This window comes from Gambusia affinis, linkage group LG11 (genome assembly GCF_019740435.1).
Source record: "Gambusia affinis linkage group LG11, SWU_Gaff_1.0, whole genome shotgun sequence".
In the NCBI taxonomy this organism is placed as follows: Eukaryota; Metazoa; Chordata; class Actinopteri; order Cyprinodontiformes; family Poeciliidae; genus Gambusia; species Gambusia affinis.
The window spans coordinates 27399951-27417660 of record NC_057878.1 but is presented as its reverse complement, the minus strand read 5'-3'; the positions used below and the strand labels follow the sequence as shown (position 1 = coordinate 27417660).

The following is a 17710-nucleotide window of genomic DNA, read 5'->3' as shown; positions in this document are numbered from 1 at the left end:
GCTGAATCACACTTCGGGTAAACTTTGAAAAAGATCTGCTCAGAAGTAACTTACAATGCAAAGAAAATCACTGTAAGTTAGTTTATTGCAACTTGTTTCATGATTTTTCTCAGAAATACTCTGTTTCCGTTTGAACCCGCCATCTTGGTAGGCAAGCGCAGCACAAAGCATCGATGAACCATGGCCTCCAGACCAACAAAAACAAAGTATGTTTACACTCGTGTCCAAAGCAATACAGAAATACATATCATCTGTTGGCATTGACACGTGTGATTGTTGTCATGGCAACTCCAAAGCAATTGTCATGACGGATATGAACAAGATGGCTGTCGGTTACAAATTTCTTGGATGTGACGTCACATGAGAAGTTAATTTCTGATGATTTGCAAATTCTCCAGTGGTGGACAATGTTTTGTTTGGCATTATTTAGCTAAGTTTGAATTTAGCACAGCTAGCGTTAGCTGCATTATCCTAGGTTCCCATACATAACATTTTTCCAGATAAGTTTTTTTTTTTTTTTTTTTTTTTTTGACTTAAGAATTATTCGCATAGCTTGACCTTTATATTCAAGCTCTTATTTTGAAGGGGGCGAAGTCTGTTTAGCTTCACAGAAGTTCAGTTTCCTCCATTGTCGGCATTAGCGCTTTACCGTTAGCAAAACTAATGTTTATTTTGTTTGTTGAGTTTGGCACCATCTTTGGAATGAGAGTTTTATCGTCGTGCACATTTTATCAGAAACAAAAAACAATTTGGCAAATGCTGTTTGTCCATTAAATAAGTCATCAAAAGTCACAGCAGAGCCAGATGTAAAGTTACATGAGATATATGAATTATTCAGCCAGTCAGAGGAGATGCAGGCGTCTTATTGACTTGTTGTCAGGGTCTTATATTTGGGAGCGGCTGTGTATATATGCACCGTTATGGGGAAACTAGTGGGAGATTTTACAGATTTCCAACAAACTCAAGTTTTGATGAATTGTGCCATGAAAGCCAGTTGCACGTCACATGTGGAGGTCAGTACCTACGGCGCGTTTTTGCTACACACAATACACCAATTTTCATACGGGTGAAAAACCATATCATCCTGTCACAAAAATATTTTTTAAAACTGGAATATGTCCATTAAAGCAATTTATTTTTGGAATTCCAATTGGTGCAGTTTTACGGGCAATAGGAGCGCAAATGACGTCAAAATGAGGATCAACAGAATAAATAACTCAGGCTTTGCAGTCAGAACAGCAAAGTGGACACAAAAGCACCAATTGAGCTCTACATGTGATGGGTCTGCAGAAAACGTCCCACTTTCCTGCAGAGTGCGAATTGTGTCACAACACCAGCGCTCTTTGGTGATCTCTGTGGCGGAGCATCTTGCAAAGGCGGCATTGATCTAAGTGGCAGCAGCAGCGCAGTGGCCTGCTTATTCTTGCGAGCTGAAAGGCCGAGCAGGAACAGCAGGAGACGGAGTCGAGTCCCCGAGGACACAATGGGTCAAAACAGACAGAGATTGCTACTTGGAGAAAGTTTGTCGGTAAAGTTTCCACTGCCTCTGGCACTTGGCATTTCTCAGCGTGCTATTGGAGATGTGTCAAATACAAAACAGATTTTTTTCTCTTTTAATACATCTGAGGCTGAGGATTCCAGTAAGAGTCTCTCAGAGTCTAAGCCCTGTCTTTTATTGCAGTTTATTCTTTAAGATGTTCAGTGTTTTGCATAGATGCATAATTTATTTCCTCACTGCATTTAGAATATGTTCTTTTTATGCATCCTTGAATGAATCCATATTTTAAATTCAAATGTCATTTCAGGCTGTAAATCATTGCATTCATCTGTATAAATACACACACAACTGCTTGATAAAGTGTTTCTGTTACACCCTTAAAATACGGGAGAAAGAATCACAGTTATTTAATACACAACTGACGCACAGAAACGCTATCAAACTACTTATTCACTAAAATGAAGAAGTGCCTAAAATGTCTTAAAGTACAGACTACAAATATTAGCATTACATTTAGCTCAGTTAATCCTGGAAAAGGCTTATTAGCTGATTCCTGATGTATGGGTTCCAATTTCCTGAGGAAATTATTTCTAAACTTTTTTACTGTCAACTCTTATGGTATAAAATCATATGAATAACTTTACAAAATATCTCAGAACTGCACTGGAGACATAATAATAGTTTTTCAACCTGTCACATCTCACTCTTCAGCAAAGTCAGCCATTTTTTCCAAACGGTGTGGACAGACAACATGGTGACAGGTCTTTGGGATATACAGTCCAGCATTAGACGATATTCCTGTCGGCGCGCATGACACAGCCCAGCGTGTTCGTCAATCGATCTCCAGGTGACATTCAGGTGGACGGCTGGGACAAACAGCCTGACAGAGTAACTCTGGAGACACGTTGGGAGACACGTGGCTGATGGAGGTGGACGGATCAGGAGTCGACACGGAGGTACTTCCTGGGTACCGATTAATGCAAAGACCTACCAGGTTTATCATAATAAATAATAATTCATTGATTTAAGAAGTAGGAAACATAATTGTTAATATGCAGCATTTTATATCAATCTCAACATTTCCACTATAACGATTTTTAACAGATGGTGCTCTATGTTGCACCATGTTTACAACAGCGTTATGGAGAACTTTTTCTGCCATAATCCAAGAGCGCACATTTTTATTTTGAAAGCAGGACTTCATGTCTTTCTTCTATAAACTTTTAATGCTTTTACTCAAAACTTCTCCTCGCGCTCAGACTTCTCTCTGGTCACACAGACTGAAAATGTGTGCTGTTGGAATATGGCAGAAAAGTTCCTCCATACAGCATTTGTACATTTATCCCAGAGCAAAATTCAACCACTTTTAAGGTGAGTTTTCACATTTTCTGAACACCATTTTGGACATGAAGCAATCAAATAAACAAAAAAAGACAGTTTAAATTCACTGTTCTATATACTTTATTACTGTTAATATTTTTGTTATAGTTTTTTAGACATTTTATAGCAGGTAGAAGGTGAACTAAAATATAACAACAATGTGTTTTGAAGTATCTTTCTTAAACACACCATATACATTTGGCTGGTCTGAGAAAGTTATAAAAAAGATGCTAAAAAAATGTTTTTGCTAATTTTTCTGGCAGTAACCAAAGATGGAAATAATTTTGGTAATTCTAACTGACCAAGAACAAGAAGAATTTGGTTTGATTTCCAGACGGTGAGAAAAAATGTGTATATCTTTTTATTCATTTCCAAAAGGAAATACGCTTTTCATATTTAGGATTTTAATTAAACATTACATTGCATTTTATTACAGGACTATTACAGATTGGATATCAAGCATTTTAAAGGACTTTATACAGAAATCATTTCCAAACATTGACTTTTGAAAATGTAATAATTTTCATGGATTTTAGGCACCCATACAAACCCTATTGCAAAGATAATACATAATGTAACATAAAGAAATCAACTTTCAGCGTTTTACTTTAACTTTGACTGAAATTGTAAAAAAAAAGAAAGAAAAGAAAGACTGCTGTTTGCGCAAACTTGCCTTTAATTTCCGGGTCATTCCGTTAGTAGTGGCTGCCTGGTTGTTAACATTAGCATAGTAGCTTGTGTGACACATCTCTCCACAGTACCGTCGCCTCACAAATGAGAAGCACGTAGGAGTCTTTCACGATGGTAAATAACGAGAAGAAATCTTCCTATTCACCGTGAAAATTAGGTTTTCTTTCTTTTTCGGCCATATTTTGTAATAATCCTCCTCAACTTTACTTTCCTTCCGCGACGGTTACGGTTGCCAGGGAGACCAGCTGGGGGCTAGCCGGCGCCCCACCAACGGTTGCCGTGGAAACCAGCTCGCTAACGCTAGCAGGTCGGATCTCCTCTGGAGCCAACGGTTGAAGTAAGCATTTGTTTGTTTTAAAAACGTAAGAAAATGAAATGTAATGATGAAACCTTCTTATGTATAAAGTTTAAATGTACAGCTATTCAAGCGTGATTAAAATAAGAATGGTAAAAAAATGTTTTTAATGCATTAAATGGTGATATATTTTAAAGGGATGACAGTTTGATGTGTTGGCTCAGGGAAGTTGAGCACTAAATACATGTTTTTTTATTATAAGTATAATAAAATAACAGAAAGGTGTCGGGCGTTAACGGCAGCAGCTTGTGTAAAAATAAATAAAAAATTAGCTGTTAATTCCACTTAGGCTTTTTGTAACAACTTAGCTTAGCCGCGACTCTGAGCATCTGTTTCCTCAAGAGGTTCTGCTCCACTCGCTCGCATTTCCTCGGACGGGCCTTCCCGGCGCTGTCAAAGCAGCAGAAACGGTCGCAGAGATGCTGGGAGCCGGAGCCACAGACCTACTTGGCAGCTCTGAAGTCAGTTTCTGACTTTTCTCACCATGGATGACTTGGCCCTCTCCAACTGGCCACATTCCAGTCAAGTGGAAAGACGCTGTCTGTTCGGCTAACTTCATGAGGCGGCGGAGAGCAGAGGAGCCAAACCAAGCTGCAGAGGATCCGATCATTTCACAAGCTGCTTACTGTTTTTGTCAAGAGTTAAAAATGGTGCAAACAAAGTGACCTTAGAAAGTCACTTTAAAATCCATAGCTTCAATTGAAAAATACTTTATTTATCCCAAAGGGAAATTAAATGTTGTTGTAACTCATTAATTTAGATTCTTCAAAGAGTTTTGGAAGATTGTGAGGAAAGATCTTCTGTAGCAGTCTGTACTGCACTACAGCTGAAGAAGCCTCTGACTGAAGATGCTCTAAATATCTAAGATATTTCAGGAAGTTTTTGGCGTTAAAGGCAGTTAGTTACCTGCGTGAGATTATGCTCTTTGTTTTGTAGAAATCCTCAAGATGGGATAAAGGAAAAACGTCCTCCTCCGCATCTCGCTATGACAAGAAAGTTTTTTGTTAAAACTTCTCGTTTTAAAAAATATTCACGTTTTAATGAGTTTTGCATCTCATATTAATAAGAAACTTTCAAATATTAACAAGTTTTTCTTCTTGTTTTGGACGTTGACGTTGTTTATATTATTCTTATCTATCAGTGAATTGATTTGTCTTGGTATTACTGTTGTAATCATTGGGATTTTGTTTTTGTGTGCAGCTTTATTTTGGTATATCATATGGTTTCATATTCTGCTTCCTGGTTCCGTGTGTAGTTATCAATCCTGTTTCTAAGTATTAGTTGGTCAGATCCTGTTCACACCAGCCTGGTTCCCTTTGGCTCTTTTATGACTTATTTTGGATTTATCCTGCTGCAGTGAAATTTTTTGAAGTAAAACTGTTTATTTTCCTCTTTCTTGGGTCCTGCTCTACACCTGTACATGAAGATTACAGCAATCGACTCCTTCCTATGATTGCTGAGCGACATTTTGCATTTTTCCTCTGGTATGTTGGTGGCTGGTGCCTGGAAGACGCTCCGCGTTATATTCAGTTTTTGCTCCAACTTTGGCTTCATGAACTGAGGCGACACTAAATTTTCTGAGCCAGCAGCTCCATCAAAATAAAGTTGACACCACCCTTCATTTGCTCAGTAGCTGTCTCCGTGAAAACGCTGCCAACACCTTGAAAGGCAAGGTCGCCCTTTAATGAAAACATCATAAAATCTCTGCTATTATCCGGTTAAATGGGGCAGAAGATGTGGCTTTAAAGTGAAAACCTCCTCTCCTCTTTCTGATGAATTAATTACAGGCAAAGAGGTGGCTCTTTTAAGCTAATCAGATCTTATCAAATGTATGTCAGCCTGTGTGAGTGTGTGTCTGTGTGTGTGTGTGAGACCGACTGAAGGTGACTCTCCTGTGACTGATGGCTTCGGAGATAAAGTCTTGAATTGCATGTTGTCAGAACTTCTGTCAGGAGACGGCTCATGTTCGCATATTTACCGATGGATCGTAAATTTATTTGTTGTTTCATCCCTCATGGTTAACATGTTTGTCCCCGTAATGACAAACTGTAGATGTGTTGTATAGTATTGTTTACATCTGGAAATTTTGGTGGAGGGCAAAAGGACTATTCTTTTGCTTGCCATCTGTTAGCAAAATGAAATCTGGAGATATTTATTTTATTAATTTAGCACAGTGCACCACAGGGGATGGAAAAATAACGCAGAAAAACCATTAAAAAACCTCTTGTATCGTTTATTTTTCATGCTCTGTGTCGGCTACGCTACAAACAGACCAGTTGCCATAGCAACTGACTGACAACGGCTCCACTAGTGTATCAGGATTCGACACCAAAAACTACTCAAAACTTTCCCACACAAAGAACAGAACATTCAGTTACAGCTTTATGTTTTCAGACTTGATGTTTAGTTTGTGATTATTAATAATCTTCTGAACACAGCGGTGGTTGATTAGCTAATTCAGCTAATTTAAACTCTTCTGATGATCCATCAGAGTTGGTGTGTGGGTCGCAGTTTTTTATGTTTACTGAACTGAAACACACCTAATTCTGCAGCACATCTACATGTTAAAGTTGTCATAGTCAAGCTAGCATAACAGACCTACTTCCCTCTCCCTCACAATTTTTTATTAAAACTTTTCACTAACCTGAAATATAAAACCTTTTGACCATATCGCAAAGTGATGCGTCCCTTTTTTCTTTCATTTATCACGCTTGCATTTAAGATGTAGCGCTTTACGTTGACAGCTAAACCCAATGCTGGGATAGTCAGTAGTTCTTTAGCCTCTAGCGTGTGTGATGTCACGTTGCAACGCCTCTCTGCAGAAAGCAAGCAGTAGAAATATTGATACCAAGTTGATTTTTACTGATTAATCAGATTTTTGGTTTTTAAATATTTAATTTTTTGAATATCAGAAAATGTTTGGAGAAAACACCAGTCAGTTTTTCAGTAATAATTTTATATATTTTTTATTTTCTGTTGAGTATCAATTATCCAGTTACAACACAATACTTAGACTTTTTTGGATTCTGCACCTAAAAATTAACGAAAGGAACTAAAACTACTACTATAACTAATAAACACTGGCAAACACACTCTAAAAACTAATTAAAAATAGCAGAATTAGTCCCAATGAAAACATCCTTTAAATACCCCCGCTGGAGTCGGACTGAAACCGTGGCCCATTGGATCCAAAAGTTCTCCTTCATTTCAGAACGGGAAGCTAGAAACGGTCTCCCACTTTATCAGCTGCTATAAGCCATATTTTCCAAAGTTATGAGCAGGAAATAAAAGCGGAATAAACATCATTTATTCTGCTGCTTGTGTGGCCCTTCTCCTGTCTGAGCCGGCAGCTTTTATCACACAAATTGCAGCGCGGCGGTGGGACTACCGTGTCAAGCTGCATTGTGAAAGTGACAGTCATGTTGCATGCTTGGCAGAAACCCGGCTACCCAGGGCTTTGCTGGTGTCAGAGTCTGCAGAACAGGAGGAGAGACGTGTTGACATGGAGAAAAAGTGTTGAGGCTCCTCTGATTGGCGGCTGTTGTTGTTTTGCACAAACCTGAGTGAAGTAGTAAAATGTTGAATTTGGTTATCTGTTCTGGTTTGGGTTGTTATTAGTTCTTTTACCCAACACATGAGGGCGTCATTCTGGTAGATTCGGTTTGCTTTGGTAAAAACAAAAACAAAATCTTACCAAGCATTTTTGGTCCAGTTTCTAGTGCAAATATATACGTAAAGTGGACCAGAGACCGCTCCAAAAGCAGGTAGTGAACTGCAGAGCAAGGCATTCTGGGTAAATACAACCAAAGTCATAGTGATAGTGATAGAAATGACTCGTGGTCTTTAGCTAAAGATAAAAAATAAATCCTACAACCACTAAAATCAGATGCCTCCATTTTTGTTTCCATATTGTAAAGAAGGAAGTTGCGCTCAGTGTCTGTTTCAGAGTTTTGGTCATTTCCTTCAGTGGTTCTTGTTGCAGCGCCCCCACAGGCCAGGAGGGGAACAGGTCGCTCCAAGGGTTTGACTGGTTTGACTCAGTGAACCACAGCAGCTGGAAATGAAACCAATGTTTCTTTCATCAGCTGCTTCATCACGTTTTGGGAACATTGGTTCCCAAAACAACAGAAACCAGGTTTAGATTTTCTCAGCTGACCAGCTGTCCATAGGAGGCCTGACAACCTTTTGTTTCCTGGTTCAGAAGATCCTGAATGAACCTGATGCTGATGCTGTGAAGAAGCCCTGCAGTGTCTCTGTTTAATGCAGAGTTCGGACCAAATGTTCAGTGACTTTTTCAGCAGGCAGAACCGTCTGTCCTGAACAGACGTGTCTGCTCTCTTGTGTTTTCCCAAACATTTTTACTGGTCTGTAAATGATCTAGATTAGTTATTGAGTGGAGCCATCATCATTGCTGCTGCTGCTCACTTTGCAACTCCGTTTCTGAGGTAGTTAGAGAATAAAATAACTTTTTACTATGTGGAATCTCAAATTAGGGAATGTGTCCTGTGTACTAAAGAAGACTTGTGGCAGTAACTGCATTCCAACTTTATGTTTAACTGAAACATTTTTGTTCTCTCTGAGTGAGAGACAAATTCTGCTTACCCAATCCAGTACTGTTGTGATTTATTTAGGAATGGGAAGCCTCACTTCATACATATTCATAATAGCTATTATTAAAGCTTAACTTAGAAGAGTAGTAACCAAGCCCAAAGGCCCTCCATTAGTGCAATATTTGGAAAGTTAAACTATCAGTGAACATTTGCACAGACTGTGTATGAACAGCTAAATGGTCCATAAGCAGTTCTCAGATATTTTTTGTTGTTATTTGTTTTAGTTGTATTTTAATGCTATGAACTTTTGTCATGCAGTAAAAAAAACCCTGTGGCAACTTACCCTTTAATTGCAGTGACCTGATATTTGCAGAAACACTCTAACACTAATTGGACTTTCAAGAGAGGTTTTGACATTTATTAGTTATGCATTTGGACAGAGTCACATAACATTTAAATGCACCAGAGTCCCGTGATGTCAGTGACCTTAATTTAGCTGAGAAAAAGCTCCTCAGTTCACAAACACTTCACTGATTTAGTCTTTATCCACTATAAAATGAAAATATGTGGGGAAAAAAATGTTTTTCAGCCTTTTCTGTGTGTTTTTTAAAAACAGTTTCTATTTTCACCCCATTGTTTTTGCTGACTGAATGGATGAATGTACTGACTGACTGTGGACATATAGATGAACAGTGTAGTTTCCTCTCACTGCCTTGAGGACTACAAGAGCTTTCCTCTGATTATTAAAGGACCTGTTATGCAAAATTCATGTTTTTAGGTTTTTATACTTACATTTTTTTTTCTACTCCTTTTAAATACAAATCAAGCCCATAAGAAAACACCCAGCTGATTTTTGGTAATAGGTTAAAACCTTTTAATGTGTGGAAAATGAGCCGCTTCAAAAACATTTGGAATTTATTGTCACATTCCACTGTTACCTAGCAACCCCATTGGAGCCCTACCCGTTACCTAGCAACCCAAGCTGCGTTCCAGTATGTTCGACCAGCTGGTTTTACTGCTGTTTGCTCTGTACAATGGCTGCTGGAAGTGTTTTATTGTTAACTTACCATCCAGGACGACTTGCTGCTTTCTTGTTGGTTACACAGGAGGCTCCACTGTTGCTTTTCAAAGATGAACCGTTAAGTAAATGCAAATGAGTTTGTAGCCATTTTCATGTTCTAGTGTAAATGTTGAGATGGGGGGCGTGGCCAGCAGCACCTTATGTGGATTTAAAGTGACAAGGTCATAAAACAGGTAAGGTATTAATATTTAACAGTGAGTTTGTGTTAAAAATTTAATGAACGTGTTTTGTACATAATAGGTGACCTTTAATCGTAATGAACTGGAGCTGAAAAACCGGAACAGACAAAGTGTTTTTACTCATCACTAGTTATGAATTTAATAAGCTCTCCAGGAATATAAATGATTACAGATTAGATCTGATTTCACCTCCAGCTTAAATTAGTTGACTTAAATGTCAAAGGCACCAAATAAAAAAAGAAAAAGAAGGAAGTGAGAGAAAAGATGTAGACTGAAACTTTTCTACTGTCATCTCAACTTCCAGCCATTATCCCCACAGTGGAGGAAGTGCCAGCAGCTGCTTCCCTCAAACATGACAGCTACGTTGACAGCATAAACAGTGTAGCAGCTATAAAAGATCATCTGTGAAAGCTGTTAAAGCTGCAGGGAAAGAAAAATCCTCCTCTGCCACCTGTGAAGCTGCACTCAGACCAGGTTTACTTCAAACTTTACGGTTTGCACGTGCAGTCACAGTTTGCAGATCTTTAGGAAATGATCAATATTTAAAAAGACAAATCTCTCATTAGTGAAGTAGCTTCTGTAGGTTTTTACCATCCCGATAGAAACGATCTGTCATTCAGAGCCACTGATTATTAGACGGTTGTCATGTTGAACTTTAACAGATCCTCAAAATACAGAATAACTAAAGGATCCTGACATGCCACTGTTTGTTATTAAAGTAGATCTGTTTCTATGGCAGAACGTCAGGGAAAAAGACATATTTATATTCATGACAGTTTTCCTTTAATAATAATAAATAATGTTTCTGACACTAGGTTGTTTGTGGAAAATTTCACAGGGCACATCAAAATATGTGCTAAGATACCTAGCCTAAATGCTACTTGACTCAAAACAGAGCAAACGAACGGCCACAAGGAACAGGAAACAACAATCCAGACCTACAAAGGCCAAGAAAACCATTAAATAACTAAGATTGAAGATCCTAAACCCACTCTACAGGAGGACTGCTTACCAGTATTAAGGTGGAAATGAACTGAAAACCACTAAAAGTTTATTTTTTGTACAGAGAATAAAATAACTTCACACCACACCTCCCCCACCTGTTGCTGTGCACATTTCCTTTACTTACAAAAAAGATAAATTTGGCTAAATAAAAGAGTGGCTCCATCAGTTTTAAGTGTTTTAACTTACTGAGTTTTAAGTTTTATCTGTTAAACAGCTGATTGAAAGCTCTACCAGAGCAGCTAGCCTGACTAGCTAACCAGCTGATATTAGCTTAGCTAAACAACAAAATGTCTGTTGAAAGATTCAGCTAAATTTAGGGTGCTAATTTAAACATTGTCAAACTGTGTCAAAGCCAAAATCTTTTTAAATATGTTATAATCATTTCTATAACAACATCTGCAGCCATTACAGTTAGGAATGATGTTGAATTTTGCTTTTAAAAAACATATTAGCTAGCTAACAGATTCACGTGGCTAATATGAGCTAGTAGTTAATTTATTTTTGTAACAAAGTACTTAAAGGCATTTTTTAATGAAAGTTATCTTTTCATCATCTTATTTTATTGAAAAGTTTCTTAAAATAGCAATTCCTGACTGTGGAAGTAAAAAGACAGTAAAGAAAAGAAAGTGAATTATAACTGAATTTTTTTTAATCATATTTTATTTTGATGTCAGTTTTCTTTTGACACAGTTTCCATCAAAAGATGTTAACTTTTCTGAAACTGTATTCTCAAAGTTGATCATTCTCCTCCGTTACTTGCCGACTCTGAAATGTTTTAGATATAAGCCCTTTGATTGAATTCACGTCCACAACTCTCGGGTAATTGATACCAGCAGCCGTTTACAGGGCTGCTGGTATCAAGAGAGACTGTCAAGTAGGCTGTCAGTCTTAACCTGCGTAGCCCTAATGAGGAATTACAGCCGTTAATCACCGTTAAGTGTTGATAGTGATGGTGAGCTACCTGACTCTAATCCCTGCTGTCCGCTGAATGCAGGCGTTCAGCATCCCCAGGGTTTCACGAGAGTGTCATAATGGATCAGTTGTCTTGGGAAGAAAAATGCTTCAGTTTCAGATTGTCTGAACTGATTCTGTCTGCCATGTTTTGTTAACAAGCAGCCAACAGGGAATACACAGAAACAAGCTTTGAATGCACAAATACTGGACTGAACTCTTTGTTTTTTTACTCACGCCATTTGGAGTCACTTTAAATAAAAACACAGGAATCTGTCTGCGATAGTCTCCTATTGTGGTTTTGACACTATGAGCTTGTTTGTCTGGTTTCATTATTAGGAACAGATCTTAATATGCATGGGTTATAAAAACATCCACCCTTCAGAATAATATGCAAACACTAAAGGAAAAGTGAAGACAAAATCTAGTTATTCTGCAACTTAAAAAAAATAAAAAAATTTAAGACATTAAAGAGAAAAATGTAAACAGCAACAAATATTCTGCCATTGTAGATAGAAAGAAATATGAAACGGAGGAGTGGATTTCTGCCAAAATATTTCAGAAATATTCTAGAAAATACAATCAGAAATTTCAGAAGCAAGTCAGAAATTTGCTCAAAATAAATCAGAAATTTTGAGATTGATGTCAGAAATTTTAGAAATCAGTTTGAAATGTTAAAAATTTTAACTTTTCAAACTGTAAATTTTCAGAAGTTGATCATTTTTGACTTGTAAACTGAAATGTTTTAGATATAATTTGATTGAATTGTTGCAGACATTTCTGCACATGATGTGGATTAGTTTGGTTTGAATGGTTTAAATGAATTGTATTTAAAGTGAATGTTTAGCAGCGTTAGCACCAACCCTGGCAGACGGTGCAGCGGGTCGGTTCTGGTTGCTCTGACTCTAATCCCTGCTGTCACACAACCGGAGAGATCAGAGTAAAAAACCCCAGGGGTTTCTACGAGTGTCATGAAATGAAAGAGGGATCTAATAAGTGTTGTTGTGTTTATCTTTGGATTTGATCCGAGGCTCGCAGAGCAGCAGAGGCTTCGTGGGAAACAGAAGCGATTGAATTTGTTTCCTCTCGGTCTGTTTGTGGAAACCTCCCGCTCTATGAATCCACCAATCGCAGATCGTTTCTTTGTTTTCATCAGCGGCCGTTAAAAACTACTAATATGATGTTGAGCAACAGCAATAGAGATTTGTTTTCATTCAAATATTTCGGTTTATTCTAAACATTTTGGTAACTCTTCAGTTGAAGAGGTGAGCCATGACTGACATGTCGCCGTCGGTAACATGAACGAGTCTTCATGAATGTTTATTACTGTCATGAAGTGTCATTTGGTAAATAATGACACTTTTATGCAAAATTTCACTTAGACTTAAATTAAAAGTCATTATTTAACAGTACTAAACATTCATGAAGATTCCTTCATGTTCCTGACGGCGTCATGTCAGTCTTAAAGCTTCAAATAAAGTGTTGAACATTAAAATGATCCCATTAGTTCATCTGTTCAGACTTTAAAATCAGAGACTTTTAATGAATTTTTAATAATGTAATAAAAAAGCTTAAATATCATCTGATTAACTGATTGGATTAATCTCCTGAATAATCGTTAGCATGTTTACTGGTTTACATGGAGACGTTTTAATTTGTAACTGAAACATAAAATAGTTGAATGTTGAGGAAAAAGTTCTGACATTTGGATTTGCATTTAGCCATTTTCCTTTCTCTTGCCTGAGTTTTTCACGCTGACCTTCCTCTATTGCGGCCTGGTGCCTCCTGCCAGGCGGGCGGCTCAAAGAGAGTGACGGATTCTGGCCACTTGACCGGCAGATTGGAGAAGGTCATGGTTTAAAATGCCACCTCAGCCTCAGGGCTGCAAGTGACATTCTGCTTTAAGCGAAAAAGCGGCCGCTAACCTCAAATGCTGCGCGGCGGTCGGAGGAACATTCGCAGTGTCGTCTCTGGCATTCTCTGTGACTGATTCTTGTTTAGTGTACAGATTACGTTATGAAGCTTGACACGCTGTTCCCGCTCTGTTGAATCCCACTTCAGTGTTTGTTTGTGGTTTTAAAGGGGATTTATTGTTCAGGTTTTACGTTTTGTAAGTTTTTCTGCTTCCATTTATTGGTTTTTATTGCATCTAAAACCAGCCAGGCGCTTAAAAAAATCACCAATAACTTTGACAATAAATTAATGTTTTGAGCCATTTAAAAACTTCCAGAATGTAATTCTGATTTTTAGACACAGTTTTACCTTAATGCTCTGGGGACGGCCATGTCCGCCTGCTGGTTGCAACCGAAACTGCTCCAGATTTAAATTTATCGATGTTTCTGAATAAAAATGCAGCTTTGGAGACCTCTTGACATTTTCCAGTGCCCTGAGCAGGACGACGTGTTTCAGTTTGAGCTCACTATTAGGGGATGTTTATATCTGTTCCAGACAGAGTTTCTGTAGTTTCACCAGAACCTGATGGAGTTTTTCCATCTGCACCATTCAGTGAGAGAAATGTTTTCACCCAGCTGGAAAATGTTCCAAACCTCCAACTGGAAATGAGAATTCATAGAAACAAGATTCAAAAAGATGCAAAACTTCACCTTACAAATGTTTTCCAAGTGGAAAACCAGGAATTTTAAATTCTCAGTGCAGTCGCCTCATCAACTGCATACACTGCAAAAACACAAAGTCTTGCCAAGTATCTTTGTCCAGATCTTAGTGTAAATATCTAAGGACATTTGAAATAAGAGGAAACTAACTTCAGTAAAACAGCAATTAGTTTCATGTCAATAATTCTAATATTGATAACCTCGCTCTGTTTGTGACCAACAGAGCGAGTGTCTGTCACGTCTCTGCTTCTCAGCCGGACAGGCTCAGAGTTTTTACTTTTTAATTAAAACGTTCTCCAGTCATTTCTGAGCAAATTGTTGGTTTTCTCGGCCGTCTGCTGAGACCAGCTGCTCTCAAACATTTTTACAGCTTTTAAATCTAAAACCTGTAAAAACTTCTCAGAATTTATTCATGTAGCATAAAATACACTAAACAAAAAGTACTGGACTTCTAAACAAGACGGATCAATCATTTGTTGTTTCTGAGAGCTGAGAATTTAATATAAATATATTGAAACTAAGAGATTTGGTCAATTTAAAAATGCAATTAGTTTTGTTTAAAGCTAGAAAATGATTGTTCCCAATCAATTTTGGAAATTAATTGGGCCATTTTGGGGCCATAGCAGACAGAAAACAAGGAAAAGGAGGGAGAAATTCCTGCTAAAAAACTCAGAAATTTTAAGATTAATCCTAGAAATTTTCTAGAAAAAAAAAATTGAGCTCCAAAAGTTGAAAATTTACAAGAGTAAAAATCTGAAATTTTTAGGTTAATCTCAGAAATTTTCCATAAAGAAAACTATAAAGTTTTCAGAAAAATTAACCCTGAATTTTTTTAGATTAATCTCAGAAATATGGTAGAAAAACTTGGAAATTTGTGAGTTTCAAAAGTTGAAAATATTAAACTCATAAATTAAAAATTTTTACCTTCAACATAAAACGACTACAACAGTGTATTAGAGTTATGGTAGACTTTTCACCAATAAACTCAGAAATTTTCTAAAAAACAAAAAAATCCCTGAAAATGTCTGAGCTCCAAGAGTTTAAAATTTCACAAAAAACACAAAAATTTTTAGGTGAATCTCAGAAATTTTCTAGAATAAAATTGAAATGTCTGATTTTGAAAAGTTGATCATATTAAACTGAGAAATGTTAAAATTTTACTGTTAAATTAGCAAACATTAAACCACTGCGCTCCCATATTAGCTCTATTGTAGGTAAAGAAAAAAGGAGGAAACTTGGAAATTTTTGACTAACATCAGAAATGTTATAGAAATATCTTGGAAATTTGTGAGTTTTAAAAATTGAACATCTTTGCGGCGTGTTTGAGAAATCGTTACGACTTCTCTGATTGGTTGCCATGGGAGATTGAAGAGGTAGCAGGCCTTTAGCTACAGACTTGTAGCATAGATTCCTGACAGATGTGAAACATAAATTAAAAATGAAACCCAGTGAAGCTGAAAAGATGCTGTTGGCTCCTGATGCGGCTCAGCCTGCAGAACTTTCCACTCCAATCAGATAAATGCTGTGTCACCAGAGAGACGCGTCATCCTGATACGACTTAACAGAACCAATTCAAACTTTGACAGGATCTGAGCAGGAAACTGGCAGGCTGCATGAAGCTTCCTGGAATAAATTCAGTCTGGATGGAAATAACTGGCCGGTCACTGTCAGCGCTGAAAACCTCTTCTCGTTTTAACAGGAGAAGAACAGAAACATCCCAGAATCGCTCCAGCTGAAGCTTCAACCAGTTAGCATAGCCACCGGATAAGCCGCTCTGCTGGAACTGTAAGTTGTTTTTCTGCTTTTAGCACATTTAGCAGTGCGTACATAAGGTTGATTGACAGCAGTAAGACCCGCCTCCTGGCTCTGATTGGTTGTTGTTGACCAGAAGCGGTTTGAGTTTGCCAGTAGCTTTTTTCATAGATTATCTTTCTGGTGTTATACTGACATGGTGACAGTTTTAATAAATATAAATAAAAATATTTTTGTAGATGTTACAAACTGCAGCTCTGATCATCTGCTCTGAAAGGTGTGAACACTCCTGTAGACATCAGGTAGGCAGCTTATTATCACTTGGAATGAAAAATGGAAATAAAAACTAAATTAAACCCTATTTTAAAGATGTTTTTCCCCTTTTTGACAGAAATGACAAAGCTTCGTAAACAAGCTGAAAAAAAAGTGTGACCATGAACGTCACAGAAATTTCTGCTCTTTGAATAAGTGATTTGAATTTTCCAACTTCTCCTAGTGTAACTTTTTAACAAGGTGCAAAACAAATTTTGTGGAAGGCCCTTCCTGACATTTAAAGAGCGTCAAAAATAGCAGCTCTCCGTGCGGCTGCTGCGCTGCTTTCGCTTTTATTCGTCTGGCGTTGCGGCAGCCATCGCTGCTGCTTTCAACCCTCCACCGCCTTTCATCTTGCCTGCAAAATTGAGTTTCTCCCCCATGTTTATCCCTGATTCGGGGAGCGAGACGAGTCGGGGTACAGCGGGGTAGATCTGAAGGTAGTCTTTAACCGACAAAGACCCCTGCGTACCGCGTATCTGTGACTGTAGGGATTAGCGGCTGAGAGACAGAGCTCTGCCTTTACTCGTTAATCTCTGCCGTCCCAACATCACTCACTCTGCCTCGTTGTCTCAGCCTCCCTCCTCCTCCTCAGCCTGAACTTTAATTAGTTTTAGCATGGATTGGAGGAAAACTCTCCCTTCTGCAGGTGATGAAGCAGGAACTGCCACCGAGTTCAGCTGAGGTCAGGGCGACTTTGGACAGCAGAAAAACATTCAATGTTAATATGATTAATCACGATTAATTGATTATTAATATAATTGCCCAAACTAACTAATTAAAACAATATGTGCAGAACAATAATTAAGTTAAAACTGTGGAAAAAAACGTAAAGGGATAAAACAATTAATTGGATTATTTACAAATAATCCAGAATAATTGCAGATAATGCCGATTAATTGGGATTTAGTGATTACTAAGATGATTGTCAAAACAAATTTGGTAATGGAGTAATCATTAACTGGATTAATTGTTTACAATTTGCTGAAAGAAAAACAAGCGCGGAGCAGTAAGTAAGTCAAAACTGTACAAATAAAATGTACATTTTACATTTAAGAGATTAAACCTTCAAAGTTAAGAATCTGAATATCAACAGAATTAAAAGGTAATTTGGCTTTGTCCTAGAATGACACAGTTCTGGAACGAAATACACAAAGAGATTGTAATAATATTAGGCTACACAATACCTAAGACTGGTCTGGTTTTATATCTTGGCCTTTTGGAGAATGTTGTTCTTAATAATGACTGTTATTTGTTTAAAATTCTGTTGGTGGCTGCCAAAAAGGTAATAACTAGGAAGTGGTGCCAATCTGACCCTCCCACCAGAAAGGAATGGATACAGACT

At 37.7% G+C, this 17710-nt stretch overlaps 1 long non-coding RNA gene across 1 annotated transcript; it reads left to right on the top strand.

Annotated features, from left to right (window-relative positions):
- The first annotated feature begins 3561 nt into the window (after positions 1-3561).
- LOC122840257 lies at positions 3562-17116 on the top strand. The gene is made up of 5 exons (XR_006372198.1): positions 3562-3682; positions 3805-3905; positions 16001-16086; positions 16293-16355; positions 16445-17116. It is a non-coding gene; the product is annotated as an uncharacterized LOC122840257 (long non-coding RNA).
- Positions 17117-17710: the final 594 nt, after the last annotated feature.